The sequence below is a fragment of the Dreissena polymorpha genome, chromosome 6, assembly GCF_020536995.1.
Source record: "Dreissena polymorpha isolate Duluth1 chromosome 6, UMN_Dpol_1.0, whole genome shotgun sequence".
Classification (NCBI taxonomy): domain Eukaryota; kingdom Metazoa; phylum Mollusca; class Bivalvia; order Myida; family Dreissenidae; genus Dreissena; species Dreissena polymorpha.
In genome coordinates, this window is record NC_068360.1 from 111,973,611 (window position 1) to 111,992,186 (window position 18,576).

Sequence of the window (18,576 nt, forward strand, 5' to 3'; positions counted from 1 at the left end):
TATAACAATATACGTAAAAAGATAATTAACATGGTAACACCATGTTCAGAGATATTGAGCAAGACCTAACACACGCATACACTGTTGTAACGCTGGTATAAATCGGTAGAAATTAAGAATACTTCGGGTACAAAAGAAATTGTATCTGCAGCATCAACGTGTTAGAATTAACGTTTTCAGTAAAATATCATGACAATGTTCACATAGGTTAAAGTAATATCTAGATAAATAGTTTAAACAGTATGTGGTAACACGACCCCTTTCACGAACGGTAAGTACTTAACGGAAATGTGTTCGCAAACCTTAAACGGTATCAGTAAAATTAATGTTTTATGGTTTTCGTTGACATATTGGTATAATCGCGTTAAAAATATACTTCGGAAAATCTTTGGATTAATTTTGTCAGTTCTATATTATGGAAATATTTGCAAGAATTAACTTGACCTCGAGATAAATATCGTAATACATGTACGGTTTAACAAATGTGTTCGCAATAAACGCTAATAATTAGTATACTCATGAACTATATCGAGATCAACAAAAGTGATCACACGAAACTTTTTAAACACATAAAGCAGTTTTTTTCGCGAACTAAAATTGTATCGTTGTGCAGTTTTTTGCTCCCATACAAATCAACAACGATGTTAGACACTAAGAGGTGACGTTATATGGACATAGCGACGTAGCCATGCTATGGCAAGACGAAGACACTGCTTCCCCTTGAATCTGAATAAAGAACATAATACCGGAACGATTTGAAATAATGTTGTCGAATAATACAAGTTGCCGCTTTATCACCGAATCTTAGGCAATTTGAGGGCTCTTTAGTTCACATCATTATGCAAGTAACGTACAGTTCCATAACTTAAATCAGGTTCTCCAACGTCTCAAACAACGCGTGTTATTTAACTTGTTCAATACAAAATGCCGCTTCAAGCATTGTCTCAGCAATGTGATTTTTTTTTTAAATAAATGCTTCATTTGCAGACGTCTAGTATAGGATTTAAAGCACATTACGAACGCAGCATAAAAATGGAAGAAACGTGTCATGAGAAAAGGCACTGATACAACAATTAATAATGTTCGGACGAATAGTTAAAGTCGTAGTGTCGGGCACAAGATTGCCGACGAAGTAAACACGTGATAGACTTCACAGTTGGTTAGCATAACACGCTCGATATATACTTCTCAAAATTTGCTAAGGATCACTTTTTATTTTCACATTATCTTCAATTTAATTTAATTTAATTTGTTATTTTGCAGGTTTTGATATTAGAATATGTGTTTTTGATTGTATTTTAATTCATTGATTTATCATTGATGCGTGACGCTGGCTGAATCTAGCTAGGGGTGAACTTCAAATTACACAAACTATCAAAAGTGATCCTTAGCAGATTTTGAGTAGTATATTTATAGCGCATAGGGTCGCCGCAGGGTAATGCGCCATCCATGAACCCTTTTTTGTGCGCTTGTATGGAAACCATATCACGTTTGCGTTTCTTCGGCGCTGCATGGTCTCTGCAAGTTAGCCGTAACTCGGAATTTACCTCAATATATGTCCAACGAAGTCCGCGACCTTAGGCGCGCTTGATGTTTATTTGTGCGTCTCTTTTGTCTTTCTCTACACGAACCCACGGCGTGTATGTTACGACAAACGAGTTTAATAAGCGAGTTCAATGGATGGGGTTAAAAAAGGTGTTCGTTTAATAATTAGTATCACCTATAAGTAGTCTAATGGTTATGCACTCAACCTTACGATTCATCGCAGGCTCGATAACCGTTAAATCTTATCTTCTGGTTGTCTTTCGCATAAGGTTTAAAACCGATGATAAATGCATTAGGTTTGCTCACCATTGCTCGCACACAATTCTGCTTTATATATATCAACGTATCTGTTAACTTACGGAATACAGTTTAAACGAATACGACGATTAGACTCTTAAATCGGATATCAGGTTTCTTGTTCCTTAGTTCTTGATCGTTCGCTGTTAAATTGTGTAATTTCCCCAAAGCTATAACCATTTACCGATTTGCATGGTAAAATTGCAGATCACGGTTACAAAACTAGACATATAATCAAGAATATGAAACAGGGACGATATACGTTAACCCGTTATATGTAACTAATACATTTCAGATTGGCATGGCCCCAGAACCCATTTACTGCCTCGGCTTACTTTGCCTATAGCTACGCCAGTGCAGATAGATTTTTAAACGAGATATTGTCAATATCTGTATATTCTATATATTTTCATAAAAGCTTGAGCGAGCTGACGAATTGGTATATAAAACTTGGATTATACAACATCCTTGACTTAAGACCGTGCGCAATCGTAAGCTTTTTCAATTTTTTTTAACCAGAGGAAATAGTTTTACATAAATATTATAACCCTTTTGTATACATCCAGTTTTGTTTCTCGTGCATAGTGTACTTAGAATGTTTCTTGTTCAATTGTCATTCGTATCGTTATTTTCAGAATTGACATAGTGCGTGAAGCGAGGCAAATAGCTTAATAAAAAAGTAAATGATAGCAGAACATTTCCAAGAAAAAAGAATGTTCAGCAGAAAAAAAAACAATCAGCAGCATACCGTTAATAACACAGTTACAGAAACGCAGTAGTAGTACAGGTTATACATAGCAGAAATCACCATTATAGAATATAATACATGTAGCTGAAAAGACATACACGGTGCAATAAAACGAGAAAACGATACATTGCGATTTTCGTCAAACGTTTACGGAATGATTATTTCAAAGTTTTTCAGCGCTTTTTATCAATGAATTTCATTACGATTTGATTACGTTATTTTTAAGAGTTATTGCAATTTGCGATTGCTTTCCTAAAGGTGCAAATGAATTGTGTCTAACATTACATATAAAAGCTCATGTGCGCAAGTTATCCTACTATTTGCATTACATTTGCGCTAATTTGGAACAGGAAAATTTTTACCTATGCTACAATGATCACACGACAGGCAAATTACGAATACACATATTTAAATTAGTTCAACTGAAAGAATGCACTAGAACAATGGCTGGTTGTAAAACACGCATGCCCCCATAGGGCTGTCAGTTGTAGTGGCAGCCATTGTGTGAATACGTTAGAAACCATTTAACTGCTTCAGGTCTATGTGACCTTGACCTTTGACCTAGTGACCTGAAAATCAATAGGGGTCACCTGCCAGTTATTATCAATGTACCTATGAAGTTTCATGATCCTAGGCCTAAGCAATATCTAGTTATCATCCAGAAACTATTTTACTATTTCAAGTCATTGCGACTTTGACCTTTGACCTAGTGACCTGAAAATCAAAAGGGGTCATCTGCCAGTCACGATCAATGTACCTATGAAGTTTCATGATCATAGGCCTAAGCGTTCTTGAGTTATCAGCAGGAAACCATTTTACTGTTTCGAGTCACTGTGACCTTAACCTTTGACCTGTAAATCAATAGGGGTCATCTGCCAGTCATGATCAATGTACCGATGAAGTTTCATGATACTAGGCGTAAGCATTCTTGAGTTATCATCCAGAAACCATTTTACTGTTTCGAGTTACTGTGACCTTGACCTTTGATCTAGTGACCTGAAAATCAATAGGGGTCTTCTGCCAGTCATGATCAATGTACCTATGAAGTTTAATGATCCTAGGCCTAATCGTTCTTGAGTTATCATCCGGAAACCATTTTACTGCTTCAAGTCACCGTGACCTTGACCGTTGACCTAGTGACCTGAAAATCAATAGGGGTCATCTGCGAGTCATGATCAATGTACCTATGAAGTTTCATGATCCTAGGCGTAAGCGTTCTTAAGTTATCATCCGGAAACCATTTTTCTTTGTCGAGTTACCTTGACCTTGACCTTTGACCTTGTGACCTGAAGATCAATAGGGGTAATCGGCGAATCATGATCAATGTACCTTTGACGTTTCATGATCCTAGGCTTAAGCGTTCTTGAGTTATCATCCGGAAACCATTTTACTGGTTCGAGTCACCGTGACCTTGACCTTTGACCTAGTGACCTGGAAATCAAAAGGGGTCATCTGCGATTTGTGATCAATGTACCTATGAAGTTTCATGATCATAGGCGTAAGCGTTTTTGAGTTATCATCCGGAAACCATTTTTCTTTGTCGAAGCACCGTGACCTTGACCTTTGACCTAGTGACCTGAGTATCAATAGAGTTCATCTGCGAATCATGTTCAATGTACCTATGAAGTTTCATGATCCTAGGCGTAAGCGTTCTTGAGTTATCATCCGGAAACCATTTTTCTGGTTCGAGTCACCGTGACCTTGACCTTTGACCTAGTAACCTGAAAATCAATAGGTGTCACCTGCCAGTCATGATCAATGTACCTATGAAGTTTCATTATCCTAGGCCTAAGCTTTCTCTAGTTATCATCCAGAAACCATTTTACTGTTTCAAGTCATTTTGACCTTGACCTTTGACCTAGTGACCTGAAAATCAATAGCGGTCATCTGCCAGTCATGTTCAATGTACCTATGAAGATTCATGATCCTAGGCCTAAGCGTTCTTGAGTTATCAACAGGAAACTATTTAACTGTTTCGAGTCACTTTGACCTTGACCTTTGACCTGAAAATCAATAGGGGTCATCTGCCAGTCATGATCAATGTACCTATGAAGTTTCATGATCCTAGGCCTAAGCATTCTTGAGTTATTATCCCGAAACCATTTTACTGTTTCGAGTTATTGTGACCTTGACCTTTGACCTAGTGACCTGAAAATCAATAGGGTCATCTGCCAGTCATGATCAATGTACCTTTGACGTTTAATGATCCTAGGCCTAAGAGTTCTTGAGTAATCATCCGGAAACCATTTAACTGTTTCAAGTCAACGTGACCTTGACCTTTGATTTTGTGACCTGAAAATCAATAGGGGTCATCTGCGAGTCGTGATCAATGTACCTATGAAGTTTGATGATCCCTAGACGTAAGCGTTCTTGAGTTATCATCCGGAAACCATTTTACTGGTTCGAGTCACCGTGACCTTGACCTTTGACCTAGTGACCTGAAAATCAATAGGGGTCATCTGCGAGTCATGATCAATGTACCTATGAAGTTTCATGATCCTAGGCGTAAGCGTTCTTAAGTTATCATCCGGAAACCATTTTTCTTTGTCGAGTTACCTTGACCTTTGACCTTGTGACCTGAAGATCAATAGGGGTAATCTGCGAATCATGATCAATGTACCTTTGACGTTTCATGATCCTAGGCTTAAGCGTTCTTGAGTTATCATCCGGAAACCATTTTACTGGTTCGAGTCACCGTGACCTTGACCTTTGACCTAGTGACCTGGAAATCAAAATGGGGTCATCTGCGATTCGTGATCAATGTACCAATGAAGTTTCATGATCCTAGGCGTAAGCGTTCTTGAGTTTTCATCCGGAAACCATTTTTCTTTGTCGAGTCACCGTGACCTTGACCTTTGATCTAGTGACCTGAATATCAATAGAGTTTATCTGCGAATCATGTTCAATGTACCTATGAAGTTTCATAATCCTAGGCGTAAGCGTTCTTGAGTTATCATCCGGAAACCATTTTTCTGGTTCGAGTCACCGTGACCTTGACCTTTGACCTAGTGACCTGAAAATCAATAGGGGTCATCTGCGAGTCATGATCAATGTACCTTTGAAATTTCATGATCCTAGGCGTAAGCGTTCTTGAGTTATCATCCGGAAACCATTCGGTTGACGGACCGACCGACATACCGACCGACGGACCGACCGACGGACCGACCGACCGACAGGTGGAAAACAATATACCCCCTCTTCTTCGAAGGGGGGCATAATAACACACAATACTCAAATAACAAAGGTTTCAAGACCTGACATACCATAATCAATTATATATGTGGTAGTGGCTGGGAAAATGGGTATTATTGCTCAAAAACCACATTTTCAGGTTTTTATAATTTTGTTTCCGCTTTCTGTTAGAAAAAAATGCAACAAAATAGGTTTCTATCATTGTTAGTTTTCAAGATATTGAACATCACGTAATACCACTGTTAAGAGCAAAATGACTAATATTTTGCAATTATGCTTGAAAAATAATAAGACAAACACTTGTAGATGATAAATATACAGCATTATTTTCCTACCTTATTCCATAAGCGCATTTTATACTTAATTCGACATATACAAACATTGTGTGTGTGTCCTCTGATACCATTTTTAAATATGGTTTCAATGGTAACATAATTTGAAATTTTTTTTTTTCAATACACTTATTTTTCTGTCGTTATTTTATTTACCATAAAAAAATGCATATGTAAATTGAATACCATTTTTTTAATATTCATAGTTCAGGTGTACCTTGTGAAACTATGAGTAAATAATTGATTATAATACTACATTTTTGTGTAGACAGTAAATGCACACACATACCATGCTCACTTAAGGTGTTTGACTTCACTTTTCAACAGATGCTTAATATGTGAACTATCGTCATTGCAAATTGAGTTAAACATGTCCCACATTTGTATACACACACAATAAACATCTAACAAAATTTCATGTGAATACCAAAACATGTATTGTTGGTTGCCATGGAAACTAATAGTATTTAAAAAAAAAGACCATAGAACACAAGTTTGGTCTTTGGCTGTTCAATAATTATGTAATTGTCATATTTTTGTTACAAATACAAAACCTACATTATAATGTTTATAACCATGCATATGAAAATGCAATTCAGATCTTATTGATTTACAGCCTTTGTAGTCATATTGACCTATTTAAATTATAAAATAATTACAAAACAATTTTCCCGAAATAAAAATATGTTGCGCTATTGTTAAAAATATTTTACACAATTAATGAATTGTATGCAAATTCATGCATATTTGCACGACAAAACCTTTGTTATAAATCTTAATTCATTCTAAGAACAAATAAAAGTCTGATAGTAAATGTACTGATCATTCATCATGAATATTAAACATTGCTTACACAATCGTTTTACAAATACATAACTGACCCAGTAAGTGATCTTAAAGTTGCCCATTTACATACTTGTAGTACATGTATTACCAATGAAGAAAAAGTAAAATTAATAAAATTATGAACATGTGCTATTACCCCAACCTGAATATATTGTTCTTTTTTTTGCTTTACCAGGCCTTTCAACATCGGGCAATAGGAAAGTGAAACTTTTTAACACATGTCACCTGCAAACTTCCAGTATGTTATCACATAAGTTCCACTGTTGTTCAGCTGAACGTCCCGCTCTGAGATTGTGACCGGCAGTGGTAACTAAAGTACCTCATTGATGCTGACACCTTTTATCAAAGTTAAACTAAGTTACCTCAACATTGTCAAGTTCAATGCAGGTAACAAATCCAGGATCTGTTGAATGGAACGCAACTTTATGGTGCTGAAAAAATCCCTTCAATAGCACAAACATCCCCCAGTCAGAGAAATCAAACGTCTCGTACACAATAGGTGGGCAGTTGTGACCGCTCATATGTATCTTTCCTGTAACAATGGCATAAAATATAAAAAACTAATCACTTCCATGTGTATAACAACCCAGTCTACAAACTGCAACAATCATTTGATGACATCAACAGTGAAAAATAGAACAAAACAGCCTTGCAATATATCAGATATAGATAGATTTAAAACTGTACCATAAAATGGTCTTTTATTAAAAGCGTTGATTTGCTTTGCTTTCAGTGGACAAGGATTTTAAAGAAATTGATGTAATAAGGTCTTTTTATTTGTTAATTACAAATGTGTGTCTTTCAAATATGTGTACATACTAAAATATGTGCCAAATTGTAACCAATAATTGAGTCATTATAACTACCTGAAGAATTTCTACATCAATGGTAGTAACCTTGTTCTTCCAAATGCCAAAGTGGTGATCCGGAGCAAATTGGGTGTGTCAAGCTATCATCATGCTGTGCTTAATTTTCATTTGCAAGCCTGAAAAATATGAACATTGCAAAATATAATGGATTTCTCTGCAAAAAGTCAATTCATTATGTTAAAAATATTGTAGATTATATGTTTACTCATAGTAACTTTTACTTTAACGTTATACTGTCAAATAATAATCATTGGTGGGCATATAACACAAATGTATAACTTAGTTTTGTATAAAGGCATCAATGAAACTGTCAATTGTCTGATAAAAGTATTAAAAGTGAAAAAGATAAAAGTATGTTAGATTTATCATGCAAGGTGAAATGATTTAAAGTTAAAAAAACTGATAAAAACATGTCTCTCGGAGTTCAAGGGGCAGAAGGGGAAAGCAGGGACCGCTTAAACCCTTCAAGATCAGGATGTAACATTGCAGTGGCAGGGAGGTTGTTCCACATCACAATAGCACTTGTGAAAAATGAAAACTTATTATAATTTGCAGTGGTATGGATCTGTCTGTAAGAGAGGGGGTGCATGTGACGAGTGAATCTGGTGGGTCGCTCGATATATGATGGTAGGGGCACGGCCACTAAACCTTGAACAATTTTGAAAAAGATGATTAATTAAGTGTCATTTCGTCTGTCTTGTAGGGTCTGCCAACCAAGTTCATGTTGCATGGAGGTGACACTGTCGTATGGGGAATAGTTATGCTTGACCTAGCGGACTCTTTGACGCTATACATTTTCAATTTTTGTGTATTTTGTAATGTGCGAGGTCTCCATACGGAAGAAGCATATTCTATCTGTGGTCTAACTATTGTCTTGTATGCGAGCTGGCGAATGTTCGAATTTCTTGTCTATATGTTCCTACGGAGAAAGCTAATATATTTATTAGCGTTATTTGTAATTCTATTTATATGGGTGTTCCAGGAAAGGTCTTTTGAGATGTCCACACCAAGTATTTTGGATTGTCAACAGTTTCTAATATGTGTCCATGGAGTCTGGAAATAAAAGAAAATTTTGATTTATTTCTGGTTATGTTTAAAACTTGGCATTTACTTGGGTTACACTCCATGTCCCAAAGATGTTCCCATTTCATTAGTTTATTTAGATCTTCTTGTAGAGAATGGCAGTCATGCATATTGTTGATTGTTAGGTAAATCGAATGGATTCAACCTCATGAATTATATCTTTTTTTTAATCTTTAATACTTACATAAAGAATTGTGTTCATTTATTATTTTTGGGGCAAAGGTTTTACTTATATTAACTACCAGTTTGCCGTTGCTGATGATTTGTTAACGAACACATATAACCTTGAAATAATCTGCATTTCACTTCCGGGTTATTTATTGTTCTAAGTTTTTTAATTAATTAAGACAATCCAAAAACGTTAATACTGCCGTTAATCCACACTTACGTTTTATGATGTATCCTTCCATTTATCAACGGTGTAATGAACGTATTATTAATATTAAGCCAATTATTTCGATTAAAGACTTCTCAGTTGTGTATCGCGCCATTTTGCAAACCGACAAAATATTTAGAGGTCTTTTGTCGATATCGCTCTCATAGTTTATCGCATAGTACTGCCTCGCGCCTCTCGCGAGTATATTGTTTGTAAATATAATCAAATTTCTTTGGAAAGCTATTACGTGTGCTAGTGTTGTCTTATAAGTACTTAATAAGGTTTTATTGTGTGACAATGCTTCTGAAGCTTGGGATCTTTTTAAACCTATATTTATGTCAGTGATAGACAACATTGCTCCTATTAAACATATATAAGAATTAAACAAAGGATTTAACCATTGATTGGTTCTGACATTTTGGAGGCCATCAAGCAATAAGACCAGGCTTTTAGTAATTACAAAAGTTATAAAAGTGCTGAAAATTTCGAATTATTTTAATTGTTAAGAAATAATTGTAAATGCTTAATTTATACAGCGAAAGCAAACTTCTTTACAGAGTCTCTTGAAGCTAACAAAAATGACTCAAAGTCACTCTGGTATATTATTAAGAAGCTTGCTTTACCATCTAAGAAATGATTATCTTCCTCGTCTAATATTTGTTTTAACATTTATGGAAATATGTGTTTTGATAAGGAAATTATTGCAAATTCTTTTAACCATTTTCACACTACAGTTGCCTCAAAGCTTGTTAATAAATTACTTGTGTTCTTAAGTTTGGAAAATCATTTGTCATTTTTTTATGCTAGATTTGGTGTTCAAGCAGTTAACAGTTTTTCGTTTTCTTTAGTTTCTGAGAACCAAGTGCTCATATATTTAAACCAGATTAGTTATAATAAAGCAACAGGTTTATACGGTATGCCCTCACGTTTTGTGAAGGATGGGGCTTCGATTATTTCTCAACCTCTTACTCATGTTATTAATCTATCTCTTATACAGGGTGTTGTTCCAGATGATCTTAAGTCTGCTAGGATTGTTCCTATTTTTTTTTTTAAAGTGCTAAAACCTCTGTTGGTAATTACCGTCCAGTCTCTATTTTGAGTTGTATATCTAAAATATATGAAAAGGTTGTATATGACCAGGTTGAATCATACTTCAAGGTTAACAAATTGTTGTATAAATTTCGGTCTGGTTTCAAAAGTGGGTTTTCAACGGACACCAGTCCAATATATCTGACTGATTATATCAGGTTGGAAATTGATAAAGGTAATCTCGTAGGGATGATTCTTTTAGACCTCCAAAAGGCATTCGACACTGTTCATCACTCTATACTTCTCATGAAATTATGTGCAACAGGTCTTGGTAAAGAAATCTTAAGGTGGTTTAAATCATACCTTACAGATAGACAGCAACTTGTTGATGTTTCGGGTTCTCATTCCGGTACAGCCCCAATATCATGTGGAGTTCCAGAAGGGTCAATTCTTGGTCCCCTGCTCTTCCTGATCTATGTTAATGATATATCTGCTGTGGTTAAACATATGCTCCTCCTATATGCATATGACTCAGGTATTCTTATGTCTGGTAAGTGTTAAACTGATATTGAAAGGTTATTGAAAGTGGATTTACATCTGGTTAGTCAGTGGTTGGTTGACAATAAGTTGTCTCTGCATTTAGGTAAGACATAGTCTATTCTATTTGGTTTTATGCATAGAATCAGGTCAAACTATTTTCTCGATATTTCTTGTACTGGTACCATTATTGAACCTACATCTTCAGTCAAATACCTAGGGGCTATATTGGATCAAACTTTGTCCTTTTATACCATGGCTCATTCAGTCATTCAGAAGGCCAACACCAGGTTAAAATATCTATATATATAAAAAGAATATCTCACTCAGCAAACCAAGAAACTTCTTGTCATGTCTTTGATCCAATGTCATTTTGATTATGCTTGCTCTATATGATATTAAAAAATCATTTATTGGAAAATCTGTAACTTTTTATGTGTATTGTTTGTTTTTTCGGCTTAAGGAATCATTTTAGTCAGCAATTTTTATCAAAATTGATCCTATCTTTCATAAATAATATGCATTTTCCATTTTTAGGATGTTGTAATCAATGATGCTATATGTGATATTTAAATTATTTCTTACAACTTTTAAATAGGGTATTTTTAGGATCTCACAATTAATAATGATATATGTGATATTTAAAGTACCAAAATGGTGTGAGATGTATTTGCATAGTATTTAATCTATTTATTTAAATTATGTTGGTCATGTTCATTGATGCAATTTAGTTTAATATTGGTGTAAGTACCACTTTATGTTATGCCACCAGCACCAAGGACCACAATGGAAATATGGGTTTACTCATTTTGTGTTATCATTGGTGTGTATGTCATGGTATATCTATTTTCATGTATGTGATATTTATATATTGTACATGTTGTAAATGCCCATGTGTGCAATTCCTTGCCGAAATAAATCTATCTATCTGCCTGCCTGCCTGCCTTCCTGCCTACCTGCCTTCCTGCCTACCTGCCTGCCTGCCTATATGCCTGCCTGCCTGCCTGCCTGCCTGCCTTCCTGCCTGCCTGCCTGCCTGCCTGCCTGCCTTCCTACCTGCCTACCTGCCTACCTACCTACCTACCTACCTACCCAACTCCTATTGTAAAGGTTTCGAAATTGAATTATTTTTAAGGAGATAATACCATGTGCTTAAAATTACATTGAAAACATCTGTGTGCAACTCTTTATATATTTTCCTTTGATTTTTTGTCTTGTTTTTACAGATTAATAATATAAACTCGCTACAGCGCAACGTGTCAAGATTTTATATTTATGTCATTTCTTAAGGGGTTTTGTCTTTTGTTTAAAATTACACAATTACAAGGCCTTGCGACTGCAGTGTTTTCATTTTTGTCTTAAAAATGAAATCGCAAATTCTTTTTGTACTCTTTTGACAATTACATGAACATGTGTGGAACCTTATCAGGCACAAAATACTTCTTCAGTGTTAGGTCTTCAAGCTTGTGGGTGACTGTTTCATATGTATTGGCTAAGTCCAACCACAAGGCCGTCAGATCTCCTTTGGTTGTCTTGGCCTCCTTTATGAGTTGTGTGAGCGCACTGGTGTGTTCAAGACATCATGAGACTCATGGCACTCCTCCCTTTTGCAATGAAGTGTCCATATACTTGTTTGCCAACATGTAGTTTGTAAGCCGCGTTTTTTGGATGGACAATAACACATTTCCTTCAACTGTAAAAAGGGAAATAGTCCGGAACTGTTTCAAAGTCTTGGAGTCCTCCTCTTTTGGTATGAAGTAGTCCACTGAAAGTAACCAGCAGTCTGGTAACAGTCCCTACCTCCACACCACTTTGATAAGTCTCCAAAGTCTCTCCAGCAGTCTCGGGCAGTTCTTATACACTTTGAACTGGATTCCGTTAGGCCCTAGCGCTGATCCTATGTTTGCCATTCTGATAACGTCTCTGACTTCCTGCAGCTTTGGCTTGGCATACTGATAGACATATATTGGTGGTTCCGGAGATATTAGCGTGTTGAGGTCGCCCAGATCATGTTCGCGGTTCTCGTCAGAGTGCACATCTCGTCGGTGGTCCTCAAGTTCCTGTCTTAGAAAGTCTAGCCTGCCTGATCTCTTGTCTCCGAGGAGCTTTTTCGTGAACAGATAGGGGTTAGCTGTGATGTTGGACTGCTTCCTTGACCTCTCCGTTCGATTCTCTCTGTTCTTCTAAGAGAAGCTATCTGCTCGCGAAGATTCTTTCTCAACTCGGAAAATGCTGGTCTCTCTTCTTCTGAAGCGTCCATATACATTATAGTGAGGCGCCGTATTTCCCCTCTGAGTTTGCTGATCTTGTGCTGGCGTCGATTATGTATCGGCGTTGTCCTCGCCGCTCACTTCTCCTGGGCACCAAATTTGCACAGTCCGATGCTGTGCATGATTGTTGCCATCACTGCAAGTTTTCGGTCCACAGTCCCGTGAAGGGCCGTCTTAAGCACCATGTCTACCTCTTTCTCATACATATGCCATTTCTTCTTCTGTGAGCTTGTTGGCCACTTGATCCGCAGACATCTGCCATTTCCCGTCTCCTTGCCATTCCAGTGATGCCAAGTACTCCGTTGGCCTTCTAGAGTGACTTTGTAGACCTGTTGTTGCTTGGTGCTGATCCTCTTTCATATAACGAAATTGATCAAGGATGGCCTTGTCTGCATTGGTGGCTTATTATTTCGTGCCACATCAAGGCTTGGTGCAATTACGCTTAGAATCTTGTCGTGCCGCAATCGGTATCTCCCGCTCGTAAATGCTGTTTTGCAAGACGATAGGATGTGCATAGGTTTACTCTATTTTTAATATGTTTAATCGTGTTAAATTGTCATCTACGGGTTATGTCAAAATAATTCAATACAGACAAAACAATAATGTGGTGTTAAAGTACAACAACAATATACTAAATTACTAAGAGCATCTGGTTTTTAGAGGACTTTTTATGGTTTTGTTAAGCTAAATAGATACAGGTACTCAAAATGTCAAAAGCTGACCAATTTTGTAAAACCTCATATGATTCTCACAATTATGGTAAAGAAAGAGGCATATTTAATACTGCTCGTTTGTTGGAACAGGAATTATTTATATCTTAACGGCATAATATATCCTTATGCAATATGATGAACAAATACGACACTTTTGGAATAGCAGGATAACACAATTGTGAATCAAATACTCTTGTATAAAGAAAAAGAAAGTTCGTCAAGCGAAATCGGAAAAAAGAGAAAACGTTTGTAACGCTTTACAGTTGTGCTAATAAATTCATCTGATAACATTTTTTTAATCTGAAGATCTGTGATCAATACTTTAATAATAACCATACAAGGTTTACGAAAAAGTGGAGGTTGACTACACATCTATAAGTACCAATATGAACCTTCATAGGTACATAGTTGTCAATCAAAAGAGGTGCAGTATTCAAAAGCCATAACTATTGATACCATATTGATACCATATTGATACCAAATTGCATGATTCAGGACTCTAACAACAAAATACTGTAGTCGAGCAATCTTCCAAAGGAGCCGCCAACACGTGTATTGATAGCGTGCACGGTTTCTGTATATATCATATTGTTTAATCAGACGAAATAGTTTTACATAAAAATGATAACCCGTTTGTAGATGTCCTGTTTTGTTTTGTTACTCGTGGATAATGTATGTGTCTTGTTTAATTGCCATTCATATCGTTATTTGCAGCATTAGCAAAGTGCGTGAAGCGAGACAAATAGGTAAATTAAAAAGTAAATGATAGCAGAACATTTCCAAGAAAAAGGAATTTTCTTTTCTGAAACAACCTACATCATCTTAACGAAATACTTCTCTGAACTTACCCACAACTGACACATGTTTTCGTTTCACTTAAAACTTGTGGAATCATGGCGAAACAAAACTTATATTTTGAATTGTAAATACATAATCAAAATTAAATTCGCATAAGAAAGATACTCCGAAAGACCCGACGGACACTTACGTTAACCGATATCATTATGTTCAATGATCAACATAACAAGATATTAAAAACACCCGGTTTTCATGTTTTAAAGAATACTTTGGGAACACCTTATAAAGTCAGATAAATATTTGCTACAATAGCTGTTCCAATAAATTTAAATTATATCACTAGTTGGCACAATTATGTAATTGACCATTAAAACAGTAATACAAATATAGACCATAGGTCAGTGTTATATTCGTAACAAGTAATAAAACTTGTTCGAACGTTTCTTCTCAGAAGTTGTAGTTTTTAGGGCATTTCTATGCCACCATATCATGCAACTTGATATTAATTTTGGTTTTAGTTCAGCTAATAGAATATTGTATAAGGTTTATCGTTAGTTAAAGCAACTATATATTTAAACACTTTTTTTGTTATGTCATGCTAAGTATCGCGTGAGAAATTAAAAAATATGATTAAATATGAAATAAACCATATTGTAAACCGCCAATAGGCATTCAAAGAGTGCCTGACGTCAGACATATAACTGAGATGAATCTACCTATTATAGCATTACAGTATACAACATACTTGAGATTGGCAATAATATACTCTCTAAAACAATCCCTATAAAATCACTGTTATGTTTTAAATTTAAATCTACTTTCGCGAAGGCGGGTTACAATCAACTAAAAAGTGGTCGAAAAAAACACGTTGAAAAGCAGTCAACGTGTCAAGGGCTTTCTTACATATCACACTAATACCTATATATTCCTTAAATGGATTCAGATTCAAATACTTTTTGACAGATTGTACAATTATTGGGGTCCAAACGTACCAAATGTTGACTTCGTTTTCGACTTAAGTTGAAGGTTTAACATGAAATTACACAAATATTGGAATTGGTATATTTTGACCTTAATAAAAAATTACTTCGTAAGAAAAAAGAAGTTTGTGGGAGTTTTCGACGAAAAGAAAGTCACTCTTTGCAAAAGGAAAAACTATGACCCAACCAGGTTAATCAAGTATTTCAATTCAAAATCGTAACGATTGCTGAACAATTTATATAATTATATATATATATATATGTGAGTCAAATGTGATAATTTAATGGTTTCTTTTGTAGCAGCAATTAATGTATATGACACAGATTACCGACAGGCCGGTTTTCCCCACAACATTGTGACAAACATAAAGTAAACAATGATCACACAAATTCCTTCTTAGCAAATCGAACATCCCATCCTTTTGTGCTTATTCTAAGCATATAGTTTTGCTTTGCTGCGATTGCTTTGGGTCATGTTTTGTAACGAAAAGAATAGTACAATCACTAAACCAATATCAGCAAAAAGCTAACCACGAACACAATCTAGGTATTAATGTATATAACGATACAAGACCTAATTTATAAAATGACGAAGATAATTTAATGCATTTGTGCCGTATTTAATATATTCTAAATGTTTAATGAACCAACATAAATAATGTGGAACTTCATATGCACCAGAAATAGAAAAACAATACTATAGCAAATGGTTCTATTTTTTATTATTATGATCCAAATGTGAGTGTTACACAGGACAATATGATAAGACACAACACACATATGCAAAAGAGAGAAACATTATTTCAGCACATGGTTTTATATTTATTTTTAGTAACCAAGTGTTAGTTTGACACAACAGAAACACACAAGACACAATTAACTCAAAATCAACACACACACACACACACACACACACACATATGAATAAAACATTGTTCAGTGCCATGGGACGAGCTATTTAATTCATTGGTGGTAATAACTGGTTTTAAGGAGTTCCAAACTTCATACAATACCAGAGCTATTTACAGAATATACAAGTGTAAATAACGATGAACAACATAGCATCACAATTAAGATTTAGAAATGTAAAGAGAATACATTTCAACTAATGCCATGGCTGAATGCAAACCAGAGAAAACGAATGTAACATTTTGAGGCATGATGTATAATAAACAATAATAATTGTATGTTTGATTGTTAAATACATATTTGAATGCAATTACCACCACTATGAATGTAGGAGAAGTAAATTAAAACCCTATATCGGTTATTAGCACTTGTAAACTCTCTTTGTACGAGCCTTTGTATCCCATGCACAGTCGTGTTCTTCCAAGTTCCCAATATACAAAATTATTATGTGTTTGACTTTTTCCACCTTGTAGTTTTTTGCATAAATTTAAGTGAACTCTTTCGATTTCCATTGACCAATAATTTAAAATTCGTAAAACAAGCTGATCAACTAACTCTAATTTGGTATGCATTGAAATTGTTGGATAATTGATGAAATATGATTAAGCTTAAAACAGCCTTTGAGGCTTGATCTGCAAGTGTTTCAAAGGTATTTGCAAACGATCCTCCTGTAGTGAATACAAATTCTCAGTATTTTTCAAAGGTATTTGCAAAAGATCCTCCTGTAGTGAATACAATTCCTACGTATGTAAAAGATTTAACCATTTATAATGCTTGGTCTTTTTAAAAAAAATTAACATCCCTCCTACGTTGTCCCCCTTTTTTGAAAACAATAACCTTTGTTTTATTTGTGTTAACACATAATTTCCACTTATCACAATATTCCTCTAACAAAGACAAACCTTTAATTAGTTCTTCCTCAGTTACTGCCATAATTACAGTGTCATCTGCATATAACAACAAAAATAATTTTAGCATACCACTATCTATTACCTTAAAACCATTTAACATCTAATGTTCTTCTAAGTCATTCAAATTAATAGAAAATAGGAATGGTGATAACGATTCTACTTGTCTAACTACTAAAAAAACAGGAAAAATCTTCATTGCTTATTGTGTTACATAATTTTATTCTTGAGTTCCCATTTTTATACATGGATTTTATTTTCTCAAACATTTTTCCTCTAACGCCTAGCTTCAACAGTTTGTACCAGATGATATCTCTCACCAATCATACAATATTTTTTGTTTACTTAATAAATAATTAATGACACCGTGTAATAAAAAAAATGTTATCAACAGCTCCCATATTTCGCCTGAATTATGCCTGTGCCTCTATGTAGACAGGATAGTGTTCAGCCCAATTATTAAACCAATTCTTAATGACCGTAGTGAATAATTTTCCAAAAGTACTTAATAATGTTATCCATCTGTAATTATTCACATCCTGTTTTTCACCTTTATTATGTAACGGAACATTAAAACCCTTACACCACTCTTCAGAAAAATGTCCATATTCAAAGAATTTATTAAACAAAGTACAAACCACTTTAAAGAAACGTTTACTACTTATTCCAACTTTTAAAATCTCATTTAGCAGATAATCAGGTCCACCTGAATTAAAATTATGCACTTGCTTACAAGCACTAATAATTTCTTGATCAGTAAACGCTTCATTTATCTCACTTAACATTATATTTAATTCTCCATTTAAGTACCGGTCCTGATAAAACAAAACATCCTCATCTACTTGATAAAATATAGAGTTAGGATCATAAATTGATTTAAAGTAGTTTAAAAAAACTCCTTACTACTTACATCTAACTTATTGTCTTTGCATGTATTATTCTTCAACCTGTTTCAGTACAGTTTTGCATTTGTAAGTCTTTCATTTTCTAATTTGATTTTTTTTAATCATAAGCATATTTCTTTTTTTTTCTTATTGTATAAAGACACCCAGATTATACCATGCTTTGTCTATTTTAGTCCGAGGAATACTGTCTGCACAAATTAAGATTCATATAATAACATTTGTTTGACTTTATATAATGA